The sequence below is a fragment of the Canis lupus genome, chromosome 35 (assembly GCF_003254725.2).
Source record: "Canis lupus dingo isolate Sandy chromosome 35, ASM325472v2, whole genome shotgun sequence".
Taxonomy (NCBI): Eukaryota; Metazoa; Chordata; class Mammalia; order Carnivora; family Canidae; genus Canis; species Canis lupus.
This window is the reverse complement of record NC_064277.1, coordinates 9,703,350-9,731,332: the sequence shown is the minus strand read 5'-3', so window position 1 is coordinate 9,731,332 and position 27,983 is coordinate 9,703,350. Positions and strand designations below refer to the sequence as shown.

At 35.2% G+C, this 27,983-nt stretch overlaps 1 protein-coding gene across 1 annotated transcript in view; it reads left to right on the top strand.

The window, feature by feature from the left end:
* The window catches only part of LOC112659662 (uncharacterized), a gene marked incomplete at its 3' end in the record, with an annotated part of 258,850 nt that overhangs the window by 78,515 nt on the left and 152,352 nt on the right, over positions 1 to 27,983 (top strand). The gene's annotated exons all lie outside the window — the stretch shown is intronic.

The following is a 27,983-nucleotide window of genomic DNA, read 5'->3' as shown; positions in this document are numbered from 1 at the left end:
TTTTTTTAAGATTTTATTTATTCATGAGAGACACACAGAGAAAGGCAGAGACACAGGCAGAGGGAGAAGCTGGCTCCCTGTGGGGAGCCCCATGCAGAACTCTATCCCAGGACCCCAGGATCATGACCTGAGCCAAAGGAAGACACTCAACCACTGAGCAATCCAGGTTACCCGCATGAACTCTTTTTAATGTAATCCCATTTTAAGTCCTATATCAATGTAATCTGGAAAATAGTTGTTAATTTCACAATTTTGATCTGGGGCTAGAAAGGTAGTTTGGAGTTCAAAGGGCAAGCATTAATGGAGATGCTTTTGGATACAAGAAAAGCCATTAGAAAAGTTGAGAGGTCAGAATGGTACAAAGTATATTTGAAGAACTGTAAGGAACTATTGGGTTCCAGCATACATTTGGGTAAGGAGTAATAGAAGGCAAAGAGTCCAGTAAGAATGCCACACCATCATCTCAAAAAAGAGATGATATGGGTAGGATAGTGGCAGTGGGATGCAATCAAGAAGTCTCATTTAAGAAAAATGCTAAAGTTGAGTCAACAGGATTTGGTAGATGACTAGCTGTGCCATAAAGAAAGACATGAAAATTATAGTCAGGAGTATTTCTATCTCAGGATCTCAGAAAATAGTGTTGCTCTTGTCAGAAGTGAGATACTCAAAGGGGCAGGTTTCAGATAAAACCTGACCAGTTGGTTTGATCAAATGGGGTTTAAAGTATTGGGGAAATTAAGAAGACTGTGACTACATCAGACTTGGAAAAAAAATGGATTTAAGTTCAAGAGGAACATCCTAATAAGGATGGGTGTCATCCTAATAGGGATGGGGCCTAATAGGGTGTCATCCTAATAGGGATGGGGCCTAAGACACAAAACAAAGAGTAGAAAAATTCTAGGGGACAGATGAGAGAAAAGGATGAAGTAAATTGAAAAGGAGCAATCTGAAGAAGTAGAAGGACCAGGAGTTGTGGATTCATGGAAGCTATGGAGTTTTGAGAATCTCAAGAAGGGAGAGAGGGTGTTTCATCAGCAAAATATTATGTTACAGCACGATTCAAACTCTAAATGCTTACAAATCAGTTAAGATCTAGTTAAGATCTAGTTAAGATGTGAGTTCTGATCCAGTAGGTCTGAGATGGGCGTTAGACTCTTTAGTTCCCATATGATGCATATGCTATTGGTCCATCCGTGAACCTCACTTCACCTTAGCAAGGCTCTGGAAAGATTGACTCAGGCAAAGATGAAAAGACAGTTTGCTTTGAAAAGAAAGTACATTTTGATGCCTTTTGAGAGAATACATAATAAATAAGGGCACAAACCAAACTGCAATGACCAAAGGAGGGAACAAGAAAGGAGAAACAAAGGTGGTACATATAAAAGACACTCTTGAAAATGAGGAGGAGAGAGAGTTTCAACAGCTGCTTAATGGAGTCAAGGGTTGAGGGAAGATTTTATTTATTTATTTTTTAATGGCTGAACACTTACTCCTCTCTTGATAAACAATGGGAACATACCTGGAGGAGGAAACCTTGAGGATGCAGGTGAAAGAGAAGAAAATTGTCTGGACAAATTCCCATCATAAGCAAGATAGGTGGGAGAGGTGAGTGCTGGGAAGGAGAAAGATAATTTCTTCCTCTGAAGTAAAAGAGAAAAGAGAAAAAGGCAAACTAGTTTAAAAAATTCTCTGATATTTTCTATGTAAGAAAAAATTTTTAAAAATACATTTTTTTCTTTTTAAAGAAAAACAATTCTTTGTGAAATTTAGGAAATGTAATACATCATTGAGGCACAATGGTGTTATTTGAAATTCTAAGTTTAAGTGTTTTAATCTTACTAAATATTTTCCCCTACTGGCCCCTCTCAAGATGAGCTACTCTTTTCACAGTTGCTGTAGGTTTTGTTCTGAGGACAAAATAAAGATGAAAAGAGCTCTGATACCTTCCAGAACAGCTGAGCCACCAAATGTAAAGAAGCACCTACTTAGAGAGAACATGAGTTAATTGTGGCACTCATTTTTTATCTAACATTGTGAAGAAATATTGAGACCCCATTTTACTGCTTCCAGATGGGTTAGTGATATGGGGGTCAGATATATGTTCTCTAAGCCTCCCATAAGAATGGGACTGTGTATCCAGGAAGCCCAATTCAAAGAACCTTTCAAATAATGGTTTTCCATTCTGATACCTAATTATTTTTTCCTTCAGCCTGTGATCCTGTATGGGTGCTTCCTTGGCCAATAGACCACTCATCCATCTTTGGAAGTACACTTCTTTGGGAGTATAGATAATTGGATGAGTCCATGGTCTCTTTCTTCCTAGAGCTTTCTCATTGATAATTATAAGTACTATCATATATAACAGGAAGCAAAGAACCACTATTCTTTCATCATGTTTACATATATTGAAATCAGTTAATATTACATGAGCCTTTTCATTATAAAACCAGACCACTCGAACCTAACAACAACAAAAAAGTGCCACTTGAAATTAATCAAATGTTGATAAATTCTGAAAGAAGTCTATTCATACTTCTATGTTAATTTGTCTATAGCCATGGTTCAACAAGCCTAATAAAAATGCTTCTTAATTTTGCCTATATATTGAATCTTCCATGGAGCTTTAAACACATACTCTTGTCTGGGCTTCACCCCAGAACAAATGTATTAAATCCTCAGGGGGCAGGACCTGGACATTGTCATTCCTAAAAAAAAAAAAATCTCCTTCTGGTGATCTAATGTGCAGCCAGACTTGGGAAACACTGATGTGCAGCTGTTGATTGCTCTGCTTTTCTTCAATTCCTATAAATAGAGCAAGGTGATTTCCACCTTAGGGTATACTGTTGTCTCTCATGAATTAATAAATTAAATCTTTAAAAAAATAATAAACTAACATACAGTAAAACTGACTTTTTTGAGAGTGCTAATGTACTTTAGATTTGTGTGATTAGCACCACAATCAGGATAAAGAACCAAACACCTTCCTTTTCCTTTCTACTCTCTGCTGCAGGGGCATCCTTACCCTCACTCCCACTCCCACCCCCACTCCTACACCCTGGTACTCCCTGATCTCTTTATCATCCCTAAAGTTTTGTATTTTCAAAATTTTCATAGGGTACATAATCTTTTGTTGACACTGCCTTTTTTAAGTCAACATAGTGCCTCTGAGACTCATGTGAATTATATAGATCAACAGTTCATTCCTACTCATGACTGGATGACATGCCACTAAATGGATGTACCACAGTTTATCTGTTTACTCATTAAAGGACATAGTGATTGTTTCCATTTTTATCAACTATGGATAGAGTTGCTATAAGTATTCCTACACAAGTTTTCATGTGAACATAGTATTTCTTTCTCCAAGAGATATAGCTAAGAGTAGAATTGCTAGGTTGGATAATATGTGTGTGTGTGTGTGTGTATTTTGTTTGTTTGTTTGTTTGTTTAGAAGGAGAAAGAGAGAGAGCAGGAGTGGGGGAGAGCAGAAGGGGAAGGAGAGAAAAAATCTAAAGCTGACTCCATGCTCAGGGTGGAGCCCAACTCAGGGCTCCATCTCATGACCCTGAGAAGATAACCTGAGCCAAAATCAAGAGTCGGACACTTAACCAACTGAGCCACCCAGGTTCCCAGATAGTATATATATATATATATATATATATATATATATATATATATATATATATTTAACTCTATAAGAAGCTACCTCTTTTACAGAGTGGCTATATAATTTTGCATTTCCATGAGGAACATATGAGAGTTTCAGTTGCTCTGCACCTTTGTCCACACTTAATATTGTCGGTTTTATTAAAAGTCATTCTAATTTGTATTCAAATTAAATTTGAAATCATAATTTCAATTTGTATATTTTTAGTGGCTAATTTTATTTTATTTTATTTATTTTTTTTTTTTTCTAATTTTATTAACCATCTCCATATGTGCTTATTGGCCATTCATATTAATCTTTGGTAAAGTATCTGTTTAGTTTTTTGCCTATTTGGAATTGGGTTGTTTGATTTTTGTTGTTGTTGTTGAATTTTGAGAGGTCTTTCTACGTTCTGGATACAGATCCTTTGTGGGAAAGGTGGTGTGCAAATACTTTCTCTCTGTCTGTCTGTAGTTTGTCTTTTTTTTTCTTAATTTTTATTTTCAGAGCAAAGGTTTTGAATTTTTTTAAAGATTTTTATTCATTTATTGATGAGAGACGCAGAGAGAGGCAGAGACACAGACAGAGGGAGAAGCAGGCTCCATGTAGGGAGCCCGATGTGGGACTCAATCCAAGGATCCCGGGATCACTCCCCAAGCCAAAGGCAGGTGCTCAACTGCTGAGCCACCCAGGCATCCCGAGGTTTGAATTTCAAAAAATCAAAATTCAATTCAATTTATCAATTTTTTCAATGGATTGTACTTTTGAACTTATAACTATGAGCTCTTTGCCTAATCCTAAATCATAAGATTTTCTGTTATGTCTTTCTTCTGAAAGTTTTATAGCTTACATTTTATTTAGATTGATGATCCAATTTGGATTTAGCTTTTGAATAAACTGTGAGGTTAAGGTTGAAGGTTTTTTGCTTTTTGTTTTTTGTTTTTCTTTTTATGTATGACAGTCTAGTTGTTTCAACACCATTTGTTGAAAAGACTATTCTTTTGCCACTGACTGGCCTTTACCCTTTTGCCAGAAAATAACTGGCCATGAATGTGTGGTTCTATTTTTGCAATGTAATCAGTGGCCTAGTGAGAAGGCCTTGCAGTACAGTATACACTGTACTGTCTAATCTAAGTCATGAGTAGGGGCAGGAGGAGGGCAAATTAATTAGCAGCAGTGAGAACATAAGAAAACCGTGGCCTAAAGTCTTCAGGGAACATAATATGAAGACTTGTATAAAATTGATCACCCACACAGTAGGTCTCTTAATAAATAATGAACACATTAAGCTCTAGTGGCCAGCTTGTCCATAGATCCTTGTTCTGAATTCCAGTTTTATGGACCTTCACCTACTCTCCATCTGGGCTTCTGGTATATATTTTTAGTCAGTAATCTGAAAATTAACAGTTGCTTTGTTTCTATGGGAGAAATATGAATCTGATATATGAAAGTGGTTTATATGACTTTGCTTTTGACAGTTTGAGTAGAGTTTGCCGAGAGACTGCCCAAAGAATTTCCCGTTAGGTGTATCTCTGCTCACTCAGTTAGCTTTAAAGGAATGGGTGCTTCTACAAAGTATGCTTAGATTTTCAGACTTGGAATGGCCACTTCAGACCCACCATTGGGTGCGATGTTTGAGGCAGTTTTTAGACACGACATTTATTCTTTTGGGTTTCTTGATCTTCAGATTGTGTGAGTACAGCTTGGTTATCTGAATCCAAAATTGAACCTCAGGGACCCACAGTATGTTTCAAAGTGATTGATCAGCATAAAAAGCTAATTACCTGCAATTTGAAGATGCCTTTACTTCATACATCAGGGAAATGCATCAAAATATTTGAAATCCTAAAAATGCTACAAAACATTTTAAATTAATTTAAATGTTTTTTATTTTTATTTTTTATTTTTATTTTTTTAAAGATTTTATTTATTCATGAGAGACACACAGAGAGAGGCAGAGACACAGGCAGAGGGAGAAGCAGGCTCCACGCAGGGAGCCCAATGTGGGACTCGATCCCAGGTCTCCAGGATCACGCCCCAGGCCAAAGGCAGGCGCTCAACCGTTGAGCCACCCAGGTGTCCCTTAAATGTTTTTTAAAGTGTCAAATGGTCAAGATAAATCAATCCTTGCTTCCCTTTCTCCTTCCTTCCTTCCTTCTTATCAATGAAGTTGTCATTTTGCAATTTACAAACTAAGTAAGATTTTCAATAGCTGCACTAAAGTCCTCAAAGTGAGGCTCAGCTGGGAAAGTTCCGCTGACATGTTGTTAATTGGAGATGCAATAAGAATTATATATATATATATATATTATAAATAAATAAAATAAAAATGTGTTTTCAGCCTCGTCTTATTTTGTGAGCATCTTTCACATCCACTGTAGTTAATTACAATGGTTTCTGGTCTGATCCACTTCAATCTCAAAGTCATTTCAGAATACCCCTGGAATTGAGAAAGCTTTAAACAGTCGTGCAGGTCTCTAATTGTAAATTAGTTTTGACAGAACTAAGGCGCAGAGTCCTGCCTGATTCCAAAGTGATGCTAGCTGACAAGCCCTCGCCGCTCCAGGAGCAAAGAACATGTGGGAGGAATTGTTCTTTTACATTTCACAGCTTGTCATTTCCTCTGCAGGGCAGCCCCTGCCCCCTCCGAGAGCTCCCAACGCCCATAAGGGAAGTGTTCCCACTGATGTAAAGGAAGTAGAGAAGCAGTTTAACACTAAGGAAGGAGGGAGGCGGGTGTGTCAAAAGGATCTGGGGGACAGAGAGACGAGATGGGCTTAAAACGTTTCCAGCAGGTTAGAATCTTTGCTGTGTTGCCTTCTTTTGTGAGAAAAAAAAAAAAAAAAACCTGAAAAATTACTTGGAAGGGTTGAAAAAAAATTTTTTTGGGGGGGTTGAAGCTACCCATTTAAAATTCTTTTTTTTTTTTTTTTTTTAAGGAAATGGCAATAAAAATGAACATGTCACATGTGAATGATCAAAATAAAAGTTTAGGGAAAAAGTACAAATCTGTGCCTGCCACCCTATTCCAGTATGTTTTTAATTACAGAGTGTGTGTGGATTCGATTGACAACTGCAGATTACAGCTTGTGTTTTCAGGACATTTTACACCCTCGCCGTTTTATTTGGTCTCATATAGTCGTCACACTCTGCTTTCTTTCTGTACCTGTGCTATGAAACAGCATAGTGAGGAAACAAAAAAGGGCAACTGAGTTGCGTTACCATTGGAACTGGCTTGTCATCCTTCCCACTCCGTCGACATAGGCCATTGCAAAACTCTTCAAGTTATCAATACTTTAGGAGCCGCTAACAAAGTCATTTTTGATAATATCTTTTATATTTTTTGAAATAGTTGAAAGCGTTTTTCAGGATGTATACTTTACTGATTGTGGTCTTTAATGCAGAGGTAATCAATACTTACTCCTCCCTCCAGACACACATACCGTTTTGTGGTTGTGTGTGTGGTGTGTGTGTGTGTTCCTTCTGTTATGGGAAATAGGTTGACAAATGCAGGTACCTTGTCTATTCAGCAATCGCTCAAACAAATGTACTATCCACAAAAATAATCTGGTTTTTCCTTGACCAATCTCTCTTATTTAATCTGTGGGTTCTCAGGGCCTCAAGATATCCTTACAAAATGATGTTGCTGAAGTGGATATTGATGACAAATAATATCATAGTTCTCTACTGATATAAGACACCACAGTTGACCAGGTTGGGAAAATTTGAACCTTTCTAGAAAGCCTTAGGAGTAGTGGTTTAGGAAGGAAGGATCCCTGTGGACCTGGGATAAAACACACTTGTCTTTGGTCTCACTATTTGACCAGAGCATTCCCAGAAGACCCAAAATCTAGATGGACAGTCTTGGACAAGCTAGAAATAAGAAACTGTGGCAGTAAAATGTACTAAATGAATTATGGTGTAAGAAACCATGGATGAGGAGAATTTGCTCCTCAGACATGACAAAGCAGTAGCCTCTGACATGGCTTTACAATTGTTATAGTTTATAGAACTGATTTTAACTACTGGCATTTTCATTTTTTAAACATTATTTTATTGTGGTAATAACATAATATGAGAGCCACCCTCTTAATAAATGTACAATACATTGTTGTTAATCATATGGCTGATGGGTACAGCAAATCTCTAGAATGTACTCATCTTGGAAAATGAGATTTTATGCCCTTTGATTAACAGCCACCCATTTCCCCATCCATCCACGATTTTACTCTCCAGTTCCCTGAGTTTGACAATGTTAGATGCTTCTTGTAAGTGGAATCACAAATAGACATTTCTCCTTAGAAGACATGGTATAGGCTCTCTGTGCAAGTCCTTAGCAGGAAACATTTCCTTTGGTCCAGTACCATCCTTTGCAAACTGGAGAAACTACAAGTGGAAATGAAAAATAAATCGTATTGTGAGTCATAGCATGAATAAATGGGTTCATTAACTCTTTCTAAACATGAGTCTGGCTTTGAACACTTTAATGGTCTGACTCATTTAGTTCACCTACTTCCACTGACTTCCTAGGAACAGATGATTGACTTTGTTCAAAGTGGAAATAATTAGAATCAAAAATGCTAGAAAGGGATGGCAATTTTTATTCACAATGATCCACTTAGTCTAATTAGACAATCCCCATGGAATAAGAAACAGGAAATATAAATTAGAAAATAGGATTTTGAGTCAAACAATATTTCCTTTGGCGTGAAGTTGGAGAAAGTCAGTCTCTTGGAATTATACTCATTTCTTAGAGAAATCAGTCTGTTCTCAACTGCTGACACCTTAGCAATGAGTGATAGAAGGACTTGGTGCTTTGTGACACCATACATAACACATGGTCCTGGAATATTTTTATTGCTAGAAGGTGATGAGTTTGACCCACCTTTATTTGCAAAACCACAACTACTGTTTGGGTAAGATTATTTGCTTCTTAAATGAACACTGGACCTTAGCTATTTGACTAGGATTTGAGCATTTAGAAATTCGTAGGTTTTAAGTTGTAGTGAGAAAAATCCTGCAATGGTTTTGAAGTGTGTTGAATGAACTTATAGAAGGTGCAATGCTAGTTTTAAAGGCACGGATGGTTCCTGTAGTGTAGTGGAGAGACATAGGTTGTGCAAACAGAATTTGGTGAAAAACAATAATACGAAACCCTAAATCACAAATATTTCTCCTTTCGTTCTATCCATCCTCTCTTTTCAAATCAATTATTAGTTAGTTGCTCTACAATTAGACTGGTGTCTTACTTTAATCAGCAAGCATGTCTTCTCCAGCATTATGATGGTATCAATTACATGAACACACCCACATACATGCATAAATGCACATAAAACTTCCTAAGGCCAAGTATTTAAAAGGTGCCATCAGTTTTTAAAGACATTATAGCATTTTCTTTTTAAATCATAACTAATTATACTTCCTTTACTTTTGCTCAGATTTATAATATGACATCTTCCCCCACCCCAAAAGACTTGTAGATACAGGCATCTTGTGTGTGAATAATTACAATGAATTGAAGTTTTATTTATTTATTATTTATTTATTTATTTATTTATTTATTTATTTATTTTTTAAGATTTTTTTTTTATCTATTCATGAGAGACACACAGAGAGAGGCAGAGACAGAGGCAGAGGGAGAAGCAGGCTCCATGCAGGGACCCCAATGTAGGACTCCATCCTGGGACTCTAGGGCTATGCCCTGAGCCGAAGGCAGATGCCCAACCACACAGCCACCCAGGTGTTCCTGAATTGAAGTTTTAGCTGAGTGTAGTGAACTAGTTGTTGGAGACACCACCACGAGTTTGTCATTTTGATGTTTTCCCTGTAATGCATGCCATGCTGGATAAAACCAATAGTTCTTGAATATGTTGGTTGGCAAACATTTTCTCTCCATCTACAGCTTGCATTTTCATCCTCACAGTTGAGCCCTTCATAGAGTAGAGACTTTGAATTTTAATGAAGTTCAATTTATCAATCGCCTTTTATGGTTCAAGGTTTTAATATCAGGTCTAAAAACTCCGTGTCTAGCCCAAGACCCTAAATATTTTGTCCTATTTTTTTTTCAAGAAGATAATCCATTTCAAGTTATTTTTAATATAAGGAATGAGGTTCAGGTCAGTTTTCATTTTATTAATATCATTTTTCTTTGAGAACAGTTGAACAGATGTCTAGTTTCTCCAACACCATTTGTCGAAAAGGATATCTTTTCTCTGTTGACTTGTTTTTGCACTTTTCTTAAAAATCAGCCATTGAGCATATTTCTTGAACTTTTTTCTGACTTCTCTGTTCTAATCCACTGATTTATGTGTCTGTCCCAATATCACATGGTATTGATTACTGTAGCTATATCGTAATGCTGTGTAATTCTTTTCACACACTGTTGGATTCAATTTGCTAGTATTTTATTGAGGATTTTTTTTTGGGGGGGAGGGCAGACAGAGAGAGAGAGAGAATCTTAAGCAAACTCCACGCCAAATAAGGAGCCGAAAAGGGTGATCTCACAACCTGAGATCATGACCTCAGAGGAAACCCAGAGTTAGACACTTAATGGACAGAGCCATCCAGGTAAACCTTATTGAGGATTTTTTAAGTTTCTGAGATATATTGGTCTGTACATTTGTTGCTGATGCACTTTGCCTGGTTTTGGTGCCAGGATTATAATGTCCTCATTACATGATTAGGAAGTGTTCCCTTCTCTATTTTTTAGAAGGGATTAAAATTGTACAATTTGTATTAATTCTTCTGTATATTTTGGTAGAATTGCCTAGGGAAACCATCTGGGCCTGGGGTTTCAAAATTGTGAATTCAGTTTATTTAATGGCTGTAGGACTAGTCAGATGATCTATTTCATTTTGGATGAGTTTTGGTTATTCTTAGTATTTGACGAATTGGTCCATTTCTTCTAAGTTGTTGAATGCATGAGCAAAAAGTTATTCAAGGTATTCCTTTATTTTCCTTTTTAATGGATGCAGTATCTGTAAAAATATTCTACTTAATTCCTGGTTTTGGCGAATTGTATCTTCTCTCTTTTTGTCTTTTGTCATCTTGCTAGAAGTTTATTAATTTAATCAATTTTTGGAATTCAATTCAATTTCATTGCCTTCTATTCTAATCACTATTATTTTCTTCCATCTACTTAATTTGGTTTTATTTTGCTCTTTTTCTAGGTTCTTGAGGGAAGATCTTAGATTATTGATTTTTCCTTTCTCTGACGTGAGCATTTAGTGCTATAGATTTCCCTCTCAGCATTACTTTAGCTGAATCTCACAAAAGTTGATCTTCATTTTTATTCAGTTCTATTTTTTTATTGCCTCTGAGATTTCTTCTTTGACCCACAGATAATTTAGAAGTGTGTTTAATTTCCAAAAGCTTAAAGGTTTCTCCTTGTTTTTCTGTTATTGATTGCTGGTCTGATTTCATTATGATCAGAGAACGTATTCTATGTGATTTCAATTATCTTCAGTTTGATGAAGTTTCTTTTATGTCCCAGGATAGATTTGTGAATGAACCATAGGCATTTGAAAAAAAAGTATATTGAGCTGTTGTTGGGTAGAGTTTGTGTTTAAATTGATACCGTTTCTTGATTGTGTTGCTCAAATTTTCTATATCACTGCTGATTTTATGTCTAGTGGTGCTATCATTTGATGAGAAGGGAGTTAGACGATTTACATTTAAGGTAAATATTGATATGTTAGGGCTTAAGTTTGCTGCTTCTAAAACTTGTGTTTTCATTATGCCTTATTTTTTATTTCTCTGCTCCTCTTTACTTCCTATGTATACTTGAACACTTTTAAGAATTCCATTTTGATTCATTTTTGGTTTTTGAATGTATCTCTTTGTGTAGTTTTCATAGTAGTTGCTCTGTGTCTTGCAATGTATATATGTGACTTACCATAGTTTCTAATAGTTTACCTGCTTGAGTCAAGTGAAGACATCTTACTTCCATTGAAGTCCCTTTACCTTCCCCACTTTTAAATATAATTGTCCTGAGTAACACAGTGTTATTATGTTTCCAATCATCTAATATGATTTATGATACATATAGGGGAAACAAGAATATATACTCACATTTGATGATCTCCATTTTTCTCTTTCCCTTCCAGATACTTCAAAATTCCTTCCTTTATCATTTCCTTTATTATTTCATGTTTGAGGAGCTTCCTTTAGCCATTTTTTAAGGATAGGTCATTGAGTGTATTCTGTTTTCTTTCCTAAGGATAATCACTGGATATAAGATTTGTGGTTGGCAATATTTGTCTTTCAGCACTTGAAAAATGTTGTGCTATTTTGATCTCCACTATTTACCTTGTGCATCTAGGGCTCCCACTAGATCCTGCCGGTAACCCCTGGGAAGATAGGAGCTTCTCCAGGCCTAGACACCTGGTGCTCTGGGTGGGAAAAGAAAGTTCCTGCCTCAGGATGTTAAGAGGCTTCCTAATCCAGTCACTAGTAGCAACAGGATCCACCTTCTAGTGCCACTCAGCTACCTGTTGTGTCTTGGTCAGAGAGGGCTATCACAAGCAGCAGGGGAGGAGAGTGCATCCCCTGGATGCTCATGCCAGTCTGACTTCCAATTTATCCTCCTCTCCAGCACTACTGGACTTACTTGGTGCTGTTGGTGGGACTTCTTTTGAAAGGTAGGTGAATGAGTCTATCTAAAGCACTATCTGCTGATGGGATGTATTTGAAGATGCTGGGTCTAGGTCTTCTGTTGGGTGGTTGGAGGGTGGGATAAAATTGCCTTGCCCTACATTGTTGCTCTGGTCCTGGGGTCTATAATTACTTCTCCTTCTTCATTACAACTTTCAGAATTCTCTCTTGACTGCCTTTTACATGATTTCTGGGGGTTATAGTTATCCTTAGAAGGAAGGAAAAGGGAGAAATGAGTCTAAGTCATTTAGTGCTAACCAGAAGCCCTTTGTTATTATTTAGGATCCCATAGCATTTTGAAAGTTTCTTAGCATATCTTTTTAGACTTGAAAAATATGGAAGCAGAAAAATGCTTTTAATTGTGGTAAACGATAACATGAAACTTACCACTTTAACCCCTTATAAACTGTATACTTCAGTGACATTCAGTACCTTCACAGTGTCATGCAACCATCACCACCATATCCATCTCCAAGCTATGTCATCTTCCCAAACTGAACCTCTGTCCCTATTACACACTGACTTCCCATTCCCTTCCTCTCCCAGTCCCAGGCAACAACCATACAACCATACAGCTTTCTCTCCCTATGAATTTGACTATTGTAGGTCCTTCTGATACATAGAATTATACAGTCTCTGCTCTTTTTTGACTGGTTAAATTCACTTAACATGATGTCCTCATGGAAAGTAGTACAATTTGAATTGGCAAAATGTAGTACTCATCGAAGTGTTTCAAAACACTTGGAGAGAAGAATTTTGAATTAGTATTTAACTTGGGACTTTGAAGCCTGTAAAGCCTGATATGGAGTCTGAACTCAACAATGTAGCAATCACTATTATTTTCTTCAGTGCTTTGTTATTTCTTCTCTTCTTAGCATGAACAAGTAAAAGTTGTAGGGGGTTGAGTCAAAATTCTATTTTTATTTGTATTTGTGACAACTAGCCATAATCTCTGTCTACCACAAGAAATGAACAAAAAATTAATCAATAGAGATAATTCAAATCAGTGCAAATTCAGTGGTGGTGGTGGGGGATAGAGCTACGGTATTAGAGTCAGGTTTAAATTCAGGCCTATTTTCTTATCATTTAATGTCTCTTGTCAAGTTCCTTAAACTCTCAATCTTGTTTCTTCACTTATGAAGGGGAGGTAGCAGGCCCTATTTGAAGGTTAGTGATAATTTATGTAAAGAATTTTATATATGTATATGTGCCTGGATGGCTCCATCAGTTAAGTGTCTGACTCTTGATTTCGGCTCTGGTCATGATCTCAGGGTTGTGAGATCAAGGCCCACAGTTAGACTCTGCATTGGACTTAGAGCCTGCTTAAGATTCTCTCTCCCTCTCCCTTTGTCCTTCCCACCCTGTGTGCACTTGCACTCTCTCTCTCTTTCAAAAAAAATATATATATTAGGTACTCACTAAATCACCCTTGTGTTATTGAGTTGATTACCATAATATTAGATACATCCACATTTATATCTATATCCTGCTTAATTGTGGTATTGGTCAGTGACTCTCTCTCTCCTTACCTGTAATTTTCTTTTAATACTAGAGACTTACTAGTGGGGAAAATAAGTTTTTATTCTAAATGGCTTTGAGTATTCTACATTCAGTGAAAGTGTTAGTTGATGGTAACCAAGGAAAGCTCATGAGAAACATAATAAAATTTCTGAATTCTTTCATCGTGCTTAAGATGGAGAGTTTAATATTTTTAATAATAAGGAAAATAGATGCTTTCATGAAAAATATTTTCATAAAAGGGTAAAGTCTTCTTAAGGATGGCAGAAATAGGGACGCCTACGTAGCTCAGCGGTTGAGCACTTGCCTTCGGTTCAGGTCTGATCCCGGGATGTGCGATTGAGTCCCACATCAGGCTCCCTGCGAGGAGCCTGCTTCTCCCCCTGATTATGTCTCTGCCTCTCTCTCTCAGTCTGTGTCTCTCATGAATAAATAAATAAATCTTTTTTTAAAAAAAAGGATAGCAGAAATGGGTGATGTTTAAAAATTATTCTTAGAGAGAATAACCAAATATATTTCTGCTCTTACAATAATATTTTATTAGGCAAGGCATGCATGCATAAATTTATTTTTATCCTACAAAGGCAGAATACTCAGAGATTTCTGCTGGATTGATATCATGGCAGGAATATTTGCAGTTCTGTGTCAGCAAAAGGTTAATCAAATAGTTTGAGTTAAATAAGTAGCATACAGAAATCCGCATTTAAAAACTGAAAAAATACTATATGAAGTGTATATATTATTACCAATCAACTAGCTGCTGAGATTCATAAGTAGTACTCAAATGTCACATGTGTTGAAGTTCCATGTGGACAGATTATGATACAATAGTTTGGAAAGAAGTGAATGTAGAGATGGTTTTGTTGTTTTTCTGCTGCTAATAATATTAAAACATCCCCAAATATTAAACCATTAAGCTTCTTAACACTTTTAAGAAATCAATTCATAAAATATGCCCTTTATCTATTACCAAGCACTTTGGACTTTGGGGGGAATAATCCTAGCCAAACCTAACCTCCAATTTTATGATACTTGCCCTTTGTCAACAGTTAAATTTAAAAATCAGTTTGCTTATTTGTTCTTCCTATGAAGAAAGAGAAGAGAATTTCTTGTTTCTTGACATTTAGACAAACATTTATCTATTTATGTTTGCAGCATCCAAGAAGTTAGTGTTTATAGGTTGAAACCATGCTGCTAGCCAAAGATGTTGTCAACTCATTGCTTGAATTTATGTAATTTTTAGTTTGTTCACTATATCCTCATATAGATATTGATGATCTTTTTAAAAGTGGTTAAAACTTTTTTCCGCTTAACTAGAAACTAGATATTAAAAAAAATCACATTCCAAAAATTTGAGGCATCTATTTCTGATGTAGATAAACAATGCTAAGATTGTGGTCTGTGGCTGCAGTCAGGGTCACTGCAATATGTCATTGAGAATTCATACTTTGGTGCTTATTTTGGCCTTTTTTTTTTTTTTTTTTTTTTTTTAAATTTTTTTTAATTTTTATTTATTTATGATAGTCACAGAGAGAGAGAGAGAGAGAGGCAGAGACACAGGCAGAGGGAGAAGCAGGCTCCATGCACCGGGAGCCCGATGTGGGATTCGATCCCGGGTCTCCAGGATCGCGCCCTGGGCCAAAGGCAGGCACCAAACCGCTGCGCCACCCAGGGATCCCTATTTTGGCCTTTAAACTGTTCATTTGTACTGTGAACTAGATTATATGCTTTTAACTGTCAGTTAGCTGAATGCATTTCAAGTCAATTTACTAAAATAGTCACTGTTAAGCGGTATATTTGGACAGAGTTGACACCTTTGACATTTTCTAAAATGGCAAAAATAACTGTATTTAAGGGTATGATTTATGAATGTCGTGTGCCTACAGAACTTCCATCTGATTATGGTTTTCACATAAGCTGCTGAGACTCTTTCCACAAACTGCTGAAAGAGCAACTAATTAGTGTGGTATGATCAGATATTTCACACAGACAGACACACATACAGAAACACATAAAAACATAATATATAATCCAAAACCTGTGATCTTGGTTCTTCTTAGAATTGCCTTTGTCTAACGAGAGAATGGTTGAGGCCACAGCAGAAGCAGTGGAAGTGAGGGAGAAAGGGTAAGATTGATAGAATAGAACTGCCTTTATGAAACACATACACTTTGGTATAAATAAGGAAAGCAACTTGCAATGATTAAAAAGTATTTCCAATCTTTAGTTGTCTTCTAGATTGCTGGCTTCTATTAAAAACTTCTTAAAATAATAGATAGCTTTAATTCTTCAAGCAAAAGAAAAATTATATCATCTTAAAGATTTTCTATATTTATTGCATAGATGTGACTTGACTATGGGGGAAAAAAAGAGCAAAATCTCTTGTATTGCAAGTTTTAAATGTACCAGGCTAAGGTTTACTTAATTAGAACCTCGAGGCAATAAAGGAGCCCTTTTTAAAATTCTGTGATTCTTAATATGCTAAATAATGCAAAGCTTCGACTCTTCAAGCATGAGACACACATCTGGCAGCTTAACATTTAAATTACAGGGGGAAAAATTTCTCACTTCAGTAGTAATTTTCTCAAAGAATAGAAAATGTATTACAACTAAATTTAATTTCTTTTTAGATTTCCATCCTATCTAATTGCAGACATTTTTTCTAGATTCTTTCTATTTATTTTTTTACACATATTTTCTGTACATTTTATTAATGTTTAATCTAGGATGCTTTTCACTATTAGAAGTCTTGAAAAATTGTGGTGTATTTTTCTTAGTAAATTGTCTTGAGAAATCTATCTGATCTCAAGTAATAAAGAAATGGTCTAGAAAATAAAGGGAAAATAGAATTTCAGAGACATACAAAAATATTACTGACAAAAAGGCAACATTTTTCAGTTAGTTCCACTTTCAAGCCTTATTTTTTTTTCTTAGTATTAATGTTTTCTCTGTTTTGTCATTTTCTGGCTGTTTTCATGCAAAAGTTATTATAATCAGCATTCTTTCTTTGTATTTCTCCAAAGGATAGTGTCAGATCCTTGATTAATTTTACAAAGGTCATTTGGAAAAACCATTAAAAATATGCCAAGTGAAAAAGATTAGCACAGCACAGGGAAAACACACTTTTATAAACATATACATTTATATATAGATAGGGTACTGTAATATACAGTTTTGACAAGTGTTTTCCTTATGCACCTCATACATTATTAAAAATGTGACTATTCCATTTATTTTTTCTAGGTGATTCCAGCTGACACATTCCAAAGGCATCCGCAGGTTTTTCTTATTTATAAACACTTTGTCCTTTTCTCAATATAAGAGGATCTGATAATTAATTGAATAGTAGTTCCATAAAATAAAACGAACTTTTGAAAGAATTAACCTATATTTGTATTACTAACACATAAACAGGGGTGCTAGTTAGCCCATGACAAAGCTTCTTAACACTAAATGGATAAATGTATCCATTTATACTTTTAATTAAAAACAAACAATATTGCAATGTCCACTTTTAGTTATGACGGAGTAGCTCATTTCAGACCAGCTCTTCTGCTATAATCAACTATTATACTAGAGAGAATGTTATGAAGCAGCTGTTCTGGGGATTGGCCATGAGGAAGCAAAGACTTCCTGATCCTTGAGAGAAAAGAAATTTTGAGGCAAATCCTGCCTCTCTACTGAGGCACAATATTTTGACTAGAGCAGAGAAATGGAATCCTAACAGAGAACATTACTGAGCTAAGGATACAGAGCTTGGAATTCAGGAAAGCTGAAGCAGCTAGGGTCTGCAGAATAGAACACAGAGCAGAGATAGGCAGAAGGAATCCCAGAAGTCTGTACTGTTAGGTGAGTCTGAAAATAGAACAGAGATACTAGAACTGGAATGGAGATGAAGTTCAAACCAGGAGAGGCATATTAATACCTCAATATCTTCAATATCAATCTGACAGCAAATTAAGATGTCCCAAATCTATACATTAGGAACAAAGAACATTTACATTTGCATCAAAAAGAGTAAAATGCCTGGGAATAAATTTAACCAAAGAGGTGAAAGACATATACTCTGAGAACTATAAAACCCTGATAAGAGAAACTGAAGATGATACAAACAAATGAAAAGGTATTCCATGCTCATGGATTGGAAGAATTAATTTTGTTGAAATGTCCACATTACCAAAGCAATCTACAGATTCAATACAATCATTACCAAATACCAACAACATTTCTTAAAAAAAAAACTAAAACTAACAATACTAAAATTTGTATGGAACCACAGACCCTGAGTAGCCAAAGCATTCCTAAGAAGAATAAGACTGTATGTATCACAATTCCAGCAAGATATACTACAAAGCTGCAGTATGGTATTGGTGCAAAGAGAGACTCATAGATTAATGGAACAGGATAGGATCCCCAAAAACAAACCTACAGTTATAGGGTCAATTAATCTGTGACAAAGGATGAAAGAAGATACAGTGGTTAAAAGATTCTTCTCAATAAATGGTGCTGGGAAAACTGGACAGCTATATGTAAAAGAATGAAACTGGACTACTTTCAAACACCATACACACACACACAAAATAAACTCAAAATGGATTAAAGACCTAATGGTGAGATGTGAAACCATAAAAATCTTAGAACCATGCTTCAGCAAGATCAGCAGAGGAGTTAGGGTTTTGAGATTGAGTTAAAGTGGCTTGGAAATCCTTGTTTTTTCACAGATAGGTTGTACCTAAAAGTAAATTCAAGCCTACCCAATTTAATGGTACTTGCCAGTAATTGAATTGTATACTAAAAACAAAACAAACAAATGTAAATGGGAGAAAAAAACACAACAATTTTTCCAAGGAAGACAACAGAATCCAAAGCCTTCTCTAGTTTACATTATATAATCTATAATTACTAGACATGCAAAGAAACAAGAAAACATAAATCTTAGATAGGGAAAATAGTGAATAAGAATAACCCCAAATGATTCAGATATTAAATTTAGAATGAAAGCATTTACTATAAATACACGTGTACATTTCAAGAAATTACTTTCTAATAAGGAAAGGGAGATATGATCTTAATGAATGGTTAGATCATCCAGTAGAGACATGGAAATTATAATCAATGTAACCAAATGGAAGTTATGGAACTAAAAATCCAAGAATTAAAATAAATTAATCAAGATAAAGTAAGAAAAGAAAAAGCTGAGAAAGAAATGGAGAGACTTGAGAGACCCATGGAAAAATATCACATGGTTTTAATACATGTAAAGGAAATCTTAGAAGGAAAAGAAGGTCATAAAATGGAAGAGCTATGTATTAAAAGATAATGACTGGAAACTTCCCAAAATCGATGGAATATATTGACTTACAGGTTGAATACCCTCAGTGAACCTTGAAAAAGTAAAAAAAAGGAAGCTTGTATTAAGAGTATCATAGTTTGGGTGCCTGACTGGCTTAGTCTCTTGATCTTGATCTTGGGGTTATAAGTTCAAGCTCATGTTGGATGTAGAGATTAATTCAAAAAATATTAAAAAAAGAAAATATCATGGTCAAACTGAATAACACAAAAGTAAAAGTAAAAATTCTGGAAAGAGATGGAAGAAAAAAAGAAAAACATTATATGCAAAGGAACAGTGATATGAAAAACAGCCAACATTGTTATCAGGAACAGTGGAGACTGGAAATCCTTGCAATCACATAATTAATTTACTGATGAAAGAAATGTCAATCCAGAATTCTGTATCTAGCAAAAATGTCCTCAAAATTGAGGTTGATATGAAGACATTTTTAGATGAAGGAAAGCTAAAAAAATATTTCTCCAGCAGACTAGCACTACTAACAAACAAACAAAGCTAGAGAGTATTCTTTAGGTTGTAGGAAAACATTACAAGATGATTTACATAGAAGAATAGAGAAGTTCCAGAAATGGCTAATATAGAGGTAAATATGAAGATCTCATTTGTCTAATATTTTTCTTAAAATGTAACTATTTAAACAAAATAAAATGGCATTATGAGGTGGGGTTGTAAACTACATACTGATAAAATACATATAACAATAGCTAAAAGGGTGAGGAGGTGGGAGCTGGAATCATACTGTTATTAGTTTACCATATTTACAAAATGGGAAGTGTAAAGTGGACGATGGGAACTGTTGGGTGTGAAGTATAAAATTCTATATTCTTGACTATAAATAGACATGGATAACTTTAATATCCATGCTATTAGTCCTAGATTGAATAGTAAAACAATCTCAAAGATGCAAAAATAATAGAAAATAATAGAGGAAAGAATAAAAGATAGAGAAAATAAGATATAATACTAAAAACATGTAAGTAACCCAAAAGAAGACAGAAGAGGCTCAGCAGAAGAACAAAGAAGCAAAAGGTACAGAGAAAAAAATGAATAGCAAGATGGTAGACAAACTTAATCATAAACAATTATATAAAATGTTCAAGACTAAATAATTAAATTAAAAAGCAGAGACTGTCAATTAAATGAAGCAAGACTTCACTCAATGCTGTCTATGAGAGATGCACTGAAAATTTGAAGGTGAAAGGACAGAAAAATATATACCATGGAAATGCTATACCTAAGGAAACTGGTGTGTCACATTAATATCTCATATGAGAAATCTGAGAGTAGACTTTGAGACAAATATGAAAGGGGCAATTTATTAGGAAGATATAACAATCCTAAATTTGTTCCTAATGACAGAGATTAAATATCCATGAAATGTCCTGAAACTGTAAAATTAAAAGAATATATAGGTGGTGAGTTCTTTGGTGTTGGTCTTGATGATGACTTTAGGATTTGGTACCAAAAGAAAAGGAAACAAAAGCAAAACAAATGAATACATAAAACAAAACAAACAAGTGGGATTACATTAAACTAAAAGCTTCTGCACAGCAAAAGAAACCACCCATAAAATGAAATGATGACAATCTACCAAATGGGAGAAAGTATTTGCAAATCATATATTTGATAGAGGACTACATCCAAAATATACAAGTAACTTACACAACTCAATAGCCAAAAAAAAAAAATCAATTTGATTAAGAAATGGGCAGATAATCTGAATAGACATTTTCCAAGATAGATATATGGATGACCAGCAGATACACAAAAAGATGCAAAGATACTCATTATCATCAAGGAAATGCAGAGACAAAAAAAGAAGTCAAGAAGGATATGCAGGATCTGAACAATACTATTGATATCTACAAAACTGTTCACCTAAAAAAAAGTGGCATATATCTTCTCAAGGAAACACAGAATGCTTGTAAGGTAGATCATATGTTGGGTAATAAATTAGATCTTAGTATATTTTAAAAGATTTAAGTAGTACAGCATATGTTTCTCTGACATAATGGAGAAAGATTAAATATGTCCTTTTGTAAATCAGGAACAAGGCAAAAATGTTTCATCTCATCTCTTTATATCCTGGAAGTTCTAGCTAGTGCAACAAAACTTCTAGTAGAAATCATAGGGGAAATCTTTATAATTTTGTCCACAGGACACAGAAATTATTTACTTTAAGAGAAAAACAAATACATTGGATTTCAACAAAACTAAGCTTTTTCTAGTCAAATTGCCACTAGGAAAAATAAATGACAAGTTATAAACTGTGAGAAACCAATTGCAGCACCTGTATCTAAAAAATGGTTTGTATCCAGATTATGTAAAGAACTTTTACAATTCACTAATAAGAAGAAAACAAATCACTTAAAAATTATAATACTTAAAAGTTTCATAAAAGGATAGATGAAATGCCCAATTAGTTTATAAAGGACCTTCAGTCATCAGAAAATGCAAATTAAAAGTAGGTGTTGCCACTTTATGATCATTAATATGCTAAAATTAAAAAAAAATAACCAAGTGTTGATGGTGACTTGGAGGAAACTTGCATACATTGCTGGTAGGAGTATAAAATGGCACAACCATTTTGTAAAACCTTGTTAAATGAAATAAACACTTACCAAAGACCCAGTGATTCCACTCCTATATTTCCCAAATAAAAACAAAAACATGTCCACAAAGAGACTTCACTGTGAGTGTTCATAGTAGCTCTACTCACAACATTCAAAAATTTGAAATGTGCAAATATCCATCATTAGATGAATTAATAAATTACAGTACAGTAACAAAACAGCTTATTAGTAATAAAAAAGAGATGGATATCAAAATACTATTGGAAGAAGCCAACCACAAAAGAGTAAATACTGTATTATTCCACATGTATGAAATTTTGTAACAGAATTCTAATCTGTAGTGTTAAAAATCAGTGAAGTGGTTGCCAGTGGCTGCCAGGAGTGTGTGTGTGTGTGTGTGTGTGCATGTGTGCACTGGGAATGGGGGCTCAACCACAAAGGATATAGGAGCATTTTGGGTAGTGATGCTAAATGCCTTATATTTTAATTGTGGTGGGAGTTACATGTTTGTCAAAACTCATGAAATTAGAATATGTACATCGTTATACATAAACTATCATTTAGCACTTTGATTTTAAAAGTAATAATATTGGATTCAGATATTCTGGATTTAGCCAGGGAGAGTCACAGAGTGTGTGACAGCAGAGTTGCCAGTAACATCATCATCTGATTCAAGTGTTAAAGTCTGCAAGGAGTACGGTGGTCTTTGACCTTGCCTTTTATTTTTTTATTCTTAATTTTTTTCTAAAAATGCTTTTTATTAATTTAAAAATTTTTTATTTTAAATTCAATTTAGTTAACATATAGCATATTATTAGTTTCAGGGGTAGAATTTAGTGATTCATCAGTTGCATGCAACATCCAGTGCTCATTACATCAAGTGCTCTCCTTAATGCCCATCACCCATTTACTCCCTCCCACCCCACACCTTCCATCCGTCAACCCTCTGTTTGTTTCTTATAGTTAAGAGTCTCTTATGGTTTGTCTCCTTCTCTGTTTTTATCTTATTTTATTCGAGTTTTACCATAAACACGGCATGCAGAGTTAGAGCGATGAGGTAAGTACCTGTATGAATGGAGTCTGTGATGAGCCATAATTCCTCTCTTGACCTTATTAGCACCCCTGCCTCCAGTCTGAAGTTACTGGTTCATATGTCTAGTCTGGCTAGTAATAAAAAAAAAAATGTTATCAACATCTTTTAAAGACTTTACCCTGCCTGCAGTTTCCTTCAGGCTGGCCCTAAATATTGAGAAGGGAGGCAGAGCTTGGGTACATTCTTTTGTGAGAATTATACTTTTGCCAGTTCTCTCCATCTTGTGAATTATGTTTATTGACTCCTTTAGGATCTAATCAGGGGCTGGCCAGGGGTAGATGGCAGAGAAGAGCTTATTTCTCTGGTGTTAACAAATGGTAGAAGTTGCTGGGTTTTTAAAACCTGGCCTCTTCTTTCATGGGACACGTTTATGCTTTCTTTGGACATATACTTTCAGATCTTTCCTTTTGCCAGGGGTCTCTAGCTTGGTGCTGTTTCGTTTTTTTGTTTTGTTTTGTTTTGTTTTGTTTTGTTTTTGTTTACCACTCCTTTATTAGAACCAGGCATTCTGTGGTACCCTTCTAACTTTGTCCTTTTTGTATATGCCTATGCTACAGAGAAATAAAGTTATCATAGTTGAATGGAAAAGCATATACATTAAGGAAGGCAAGGCCAAGAGAAATGAACACATCATCCCAAGTGAATCAGCAAAGATTCAGAAAAGGAGAAGAAGTAGAAAAGTAAAGTGATTAAAAAAGAAATAAAATATATAATATTTCTAATAACATGATAATTCCCCCAGTAAAAGAGACCTTCAAACTGAGTTAGAAAGAAAACCTGCAACTTACAGTAAACGTGCATAAGTAGTGACAAAGAAATGTTGCACTTCTATGGATGAACTGATACCAGAAAATTAAAACAAAAATAAAACTGTCTTGGGAAGCAATGTTTACATCAGGCAGGTTGGCATTTAAGGTTTAATCAGGTCTGAAATGTAAAAGAAGAACATTTCATAGTGAGAAAAGGTACAATTTATGAAAAAGATATAATATGACATAACTTATATGCATCAAATAACACAACAGCTGAATATAAAGCCTAACATAACCTTGTTAGATGACAGATGTATACAAAATACAATAATTGAATCTGTTCTCTCTGACCATAATCTAAGAATACTATAAATTAATAATTCAAAGATGATCAAATGGTGGCAAGGATTCAGAAAAATCAATTTCCTTATGGAAGTATATAGAAGTTTTTTGGAAAGCAACCTGACAGCATCTATTAACATTTAAAATATGTGAACTCATTGACTCAGCAATCTCACCCTGGAAACCCAACCACAGGAATGAAAGCACTAGTGTGGATGGATACAAGTACACAGATTTTGTTGTAGCATTCTTTTTGTTAAGAATATAAAAATGAAGACAAATGAATTTTATGAGTAGGCAATGGTCAAATAAATTGTGCTACATTTATGATTTAAGATACTAGACAGCCATTAAGTATAATAAATTAGAGCTGTAATTATTGACTCAAAGGGATTTCCATCAGATATTGTTGAGTGATAAAGGTTAAATAGTCAGGAATATGTAGTATCTAACAGTGAACAATACCTTTATCAGCGTGTGTGTCCCCATGTCTAATATATGTGTACATGTATATATCTGATTAAATGAGCATGGAGAAAATAGAATGGGTTATGTGGAGCAAGTGGAATGGAAAGGTGTTAGGGGTATATGGATGGAAGATATGAAGGAGGATCAAGGGAAAAATTATTTTAAGTAAAATATAGTTAAGGTGTATATTTTATGACTCACTGAGAAGGCCATGATTTCTTATTATATGATAAAAAAATTGGGAATGAAAGTATAAGTATGCTTCAGTTTAAAGTCACCAGTTATCTGTATCAATCTATGTATCTGTCTGTCTATTGCCTGTACATGTGCTTTGGGGAAAGTGATGAAGGTTGAAGTCAGGTTTATGGCTGACAAGAGGAAGGAATGGCTATAAAATCTTCTAAACAGGGTAGAGGAGAAAAGTGGCAAATGAGTAGCTGTGAGTCACAGTAGGGAAGGAAAACGCATGGAGGAGATTTTGAGTCTGGGTGACTTGGCAAAGTAGTGAAAAGAAAAAGGAAATAAGAAAGAGTCCTTTGAGAGGAATGAAACTTGGTTTTATTTTCATGTCTAACCCTGTGATGTTAGGAGGACTCCTCATGTCATGGTTGCTTACCTGAATGGCAGTGGGGAAATATGAAAGAAAATCCTGCAAGAATCATAGGAATTATTTACTTAAAGTTTGCTTCTGTAACACTTTGTTTGATGATCTAGTGTGGACAAATTTGGTAAGCTTATAAGCAAAAAGAGAAACAATAAAGGGAAAACATTGATATTCATGATTATATAAGAATGAAGACTACATCTTACACACGTACACACATACATACACGCACCTCAAAGAAATTATGATGCAAACTGCAAACAGAAAAATATTTTGAACCGGTGTGCCAGGCAAAGGAGTTAACATCTTTGATATGGAAAGATAAAAATCCTAAAGAAAATGTTAAATATTCCAACTGAAAAAAATTTGGGGAAATGGCAATTTACAGCATAAAAAGCATACTTGCTCAGCAAACATAAAAGTGTTCACATTTTTTAGAATTACAGGATTGAAAATTAAAATAACAATGAAATGTTAATTTTGTCTACCAAGGAGGCCAAACTGAAGAATATGGTGAGAGTCTGTTTTGGCTAGCATGTGGGTAAATTGGATACTCTCAAACATTGTGAACTGCAGATAGAATTTTGATAGTTCTTTTTGTGAATCTTAAGTGTTTAATTTAGTATTCCTGATCTTAGATACTTGTTGTGGAAGCAAGCACAGATAAATCTTAAGATTTTTTGTAAAATTTGTTCAATATGATGTAAATATCCAACCAAAGCGGGCTGATTAAGTAAAAACAAATGATATACTATTGCGTGGTGTTTAAAAATCAGACTTTGAGGAATATTTAATAATAAGAAACAATATAAATGTAAAAAAGAATGAGAACTGGGTATACAGCATGGTTATAATTTGATAAGAATTGTATTATGTACACATTTATATCATGTATAATAGTTTGTTACATAAGGTATATAATTATATGAAGTGTACATTAATAATTATCTAATGTATATGAATTTACTATACACAATTTTATAAATAAGAAGGTAGGTTTTAGAGCAGAGAATATTTTACATAAGAACAAAGAAAATATTGAAGACTTTTATTTATTTTTTATTTTTTAAAAATTTATTTATCCATTCATGAGACACAGAGAAAGAGAGAGAGGTAGAGACACAGGCAGAGGGAAAAGCAAGGTCCATGCAGGGAGCCCGATGTGGGGCTCAGGATCACACCCTGAGCTGAAGGCAGATGCTCAACTACTGAGCCACCCAGGTGTCCTAGAAAACGTTGAAGACTTTTAGAAGACTGTCTCTGGTTGGGACTTGATTGATTACCTGGACATGCACAGCATCACTGCATTTTAACATACAGCAATATAAATTTCGTTGTGTCGAAGATTGCTTCTAGTAGGCAGGATTTCTAACATTGTTTCCCAGCAATGTCCAAGCACTCATCCCCAGAAGCTGTACATGCCTGGAAAGAGATGACCTGAGTGAGACTCTAAGGTAATCACATGAGCGTTTAAAGGATAGAACTTTCTTGGGCTGGTAAGCAGAAGAGAAGGCAGAAGAAAAAGTTGGAGAAATTCAAAGCATCAGGATGCATCCCACAGTTGTTGGCTTGAAGGGGACCCTGAGGAAAGCGTGAGAAGGAAATGAATTCTGCTAGCAACCAGCAAGCCTGGAAGAGGATCCCAAGACCCAGACAAGAACTGCAGCCCAGTCTGATACATTGACTTTGGCCTGGTAAGACTTCAAGAAGTGGAACCGATTGGGCCATGCTTGCCCAGATTTCTCACTTGCAAAAACACTTAAATGAATATTAAGTGTCCAAGTTGGTAGAAATGTGTTCCAGCAAGCAATACAAAATCAATATATTGTTCAATGTTCAAAGAAATGTCTATAAGTAGAAAATGGAGTATGGTTCTCACATAAGATGTAAATGAAGGGTTAAATACATGGGCTTTGAGGTCAAATAGAACTGGGTCTAAATTCCAGATTTTTTACTGGTTAGCTGATTTGCACCCGTTCTTTGATCTGTTCGAGTCTCAATTTCCAAGTCTGTCAAATGAGGTAATGACAGCTCTTTTAACAGTTTTGTGTGAGTGTGTGTGTGTAATAAACAATATAATATATGTGAAGTTCTGCAAAAACACTAAAAATTCATTCTATCATGATTTCGTATTTGTTACTCCACCCACCAGCTTTGCACTGCAAATTTAAATTTCAAGTCTTTTAAAGAAATGGTATATTTAAAATGTAATTCCACTTCTTTCACTTCTCTCTTTCGCATCTTGATTTTGACCTCACTATCAATAAATTCTGTTTTGGACTCAAGGAAGTTCTTTTAACTGTTTACAAGACCCTCATCTCAATAGACTAAAGTGCCAGGCTTCTCACACAGGGGGCACCTGACTCATCGGACTCTCCCTGAAGAGGGACATTCTTTGGTGTCTGCCTTCAGTTGGACAGAGCACTAGGAGGAGCAGAGCTAGAAAATACAGTGAAACCATCGCTGCTCAAAATGCATGAGCCACATAGACCTCATCTTGGAAGAAGAGGCTGGCTGGGTCATCTTTAGGGAAAACAAGTTTTCTAAAGCATGCATACATGGAGTCCATGTCTTAAAACTTTAATAATATGGAAATCTCATTAAAATAAATATCCACAAGAGCAATTGCAAAGGGCCTGGCAATGATAATATTTAATTCCTGGAAGGGGAGAAGAGGGCAAGCAGCAAGACTTTGGCTACTTATCATATATGATATGTATATACTTAAATAAAAAGATGTTAGGTCAACTTATATGATTGATGTATATTTAAGAAACAGTATTGAAGGTACACTGTTTCAGGCCCTGTGTTAGACATTGTGGAAAAAAACAAAGATGAACAAGACCTATTGCCTGCGAAGAGGCTTTTTTTTTTTTCAAAGAGATTTTGACCTAGAGCAGTTGTTCTTAACTGGGGATGTCTTGTCCCCCAAGGGACATTTGGCAATGCTTGGAGACATATATGGTTGTCACAAAATGTGGAGTG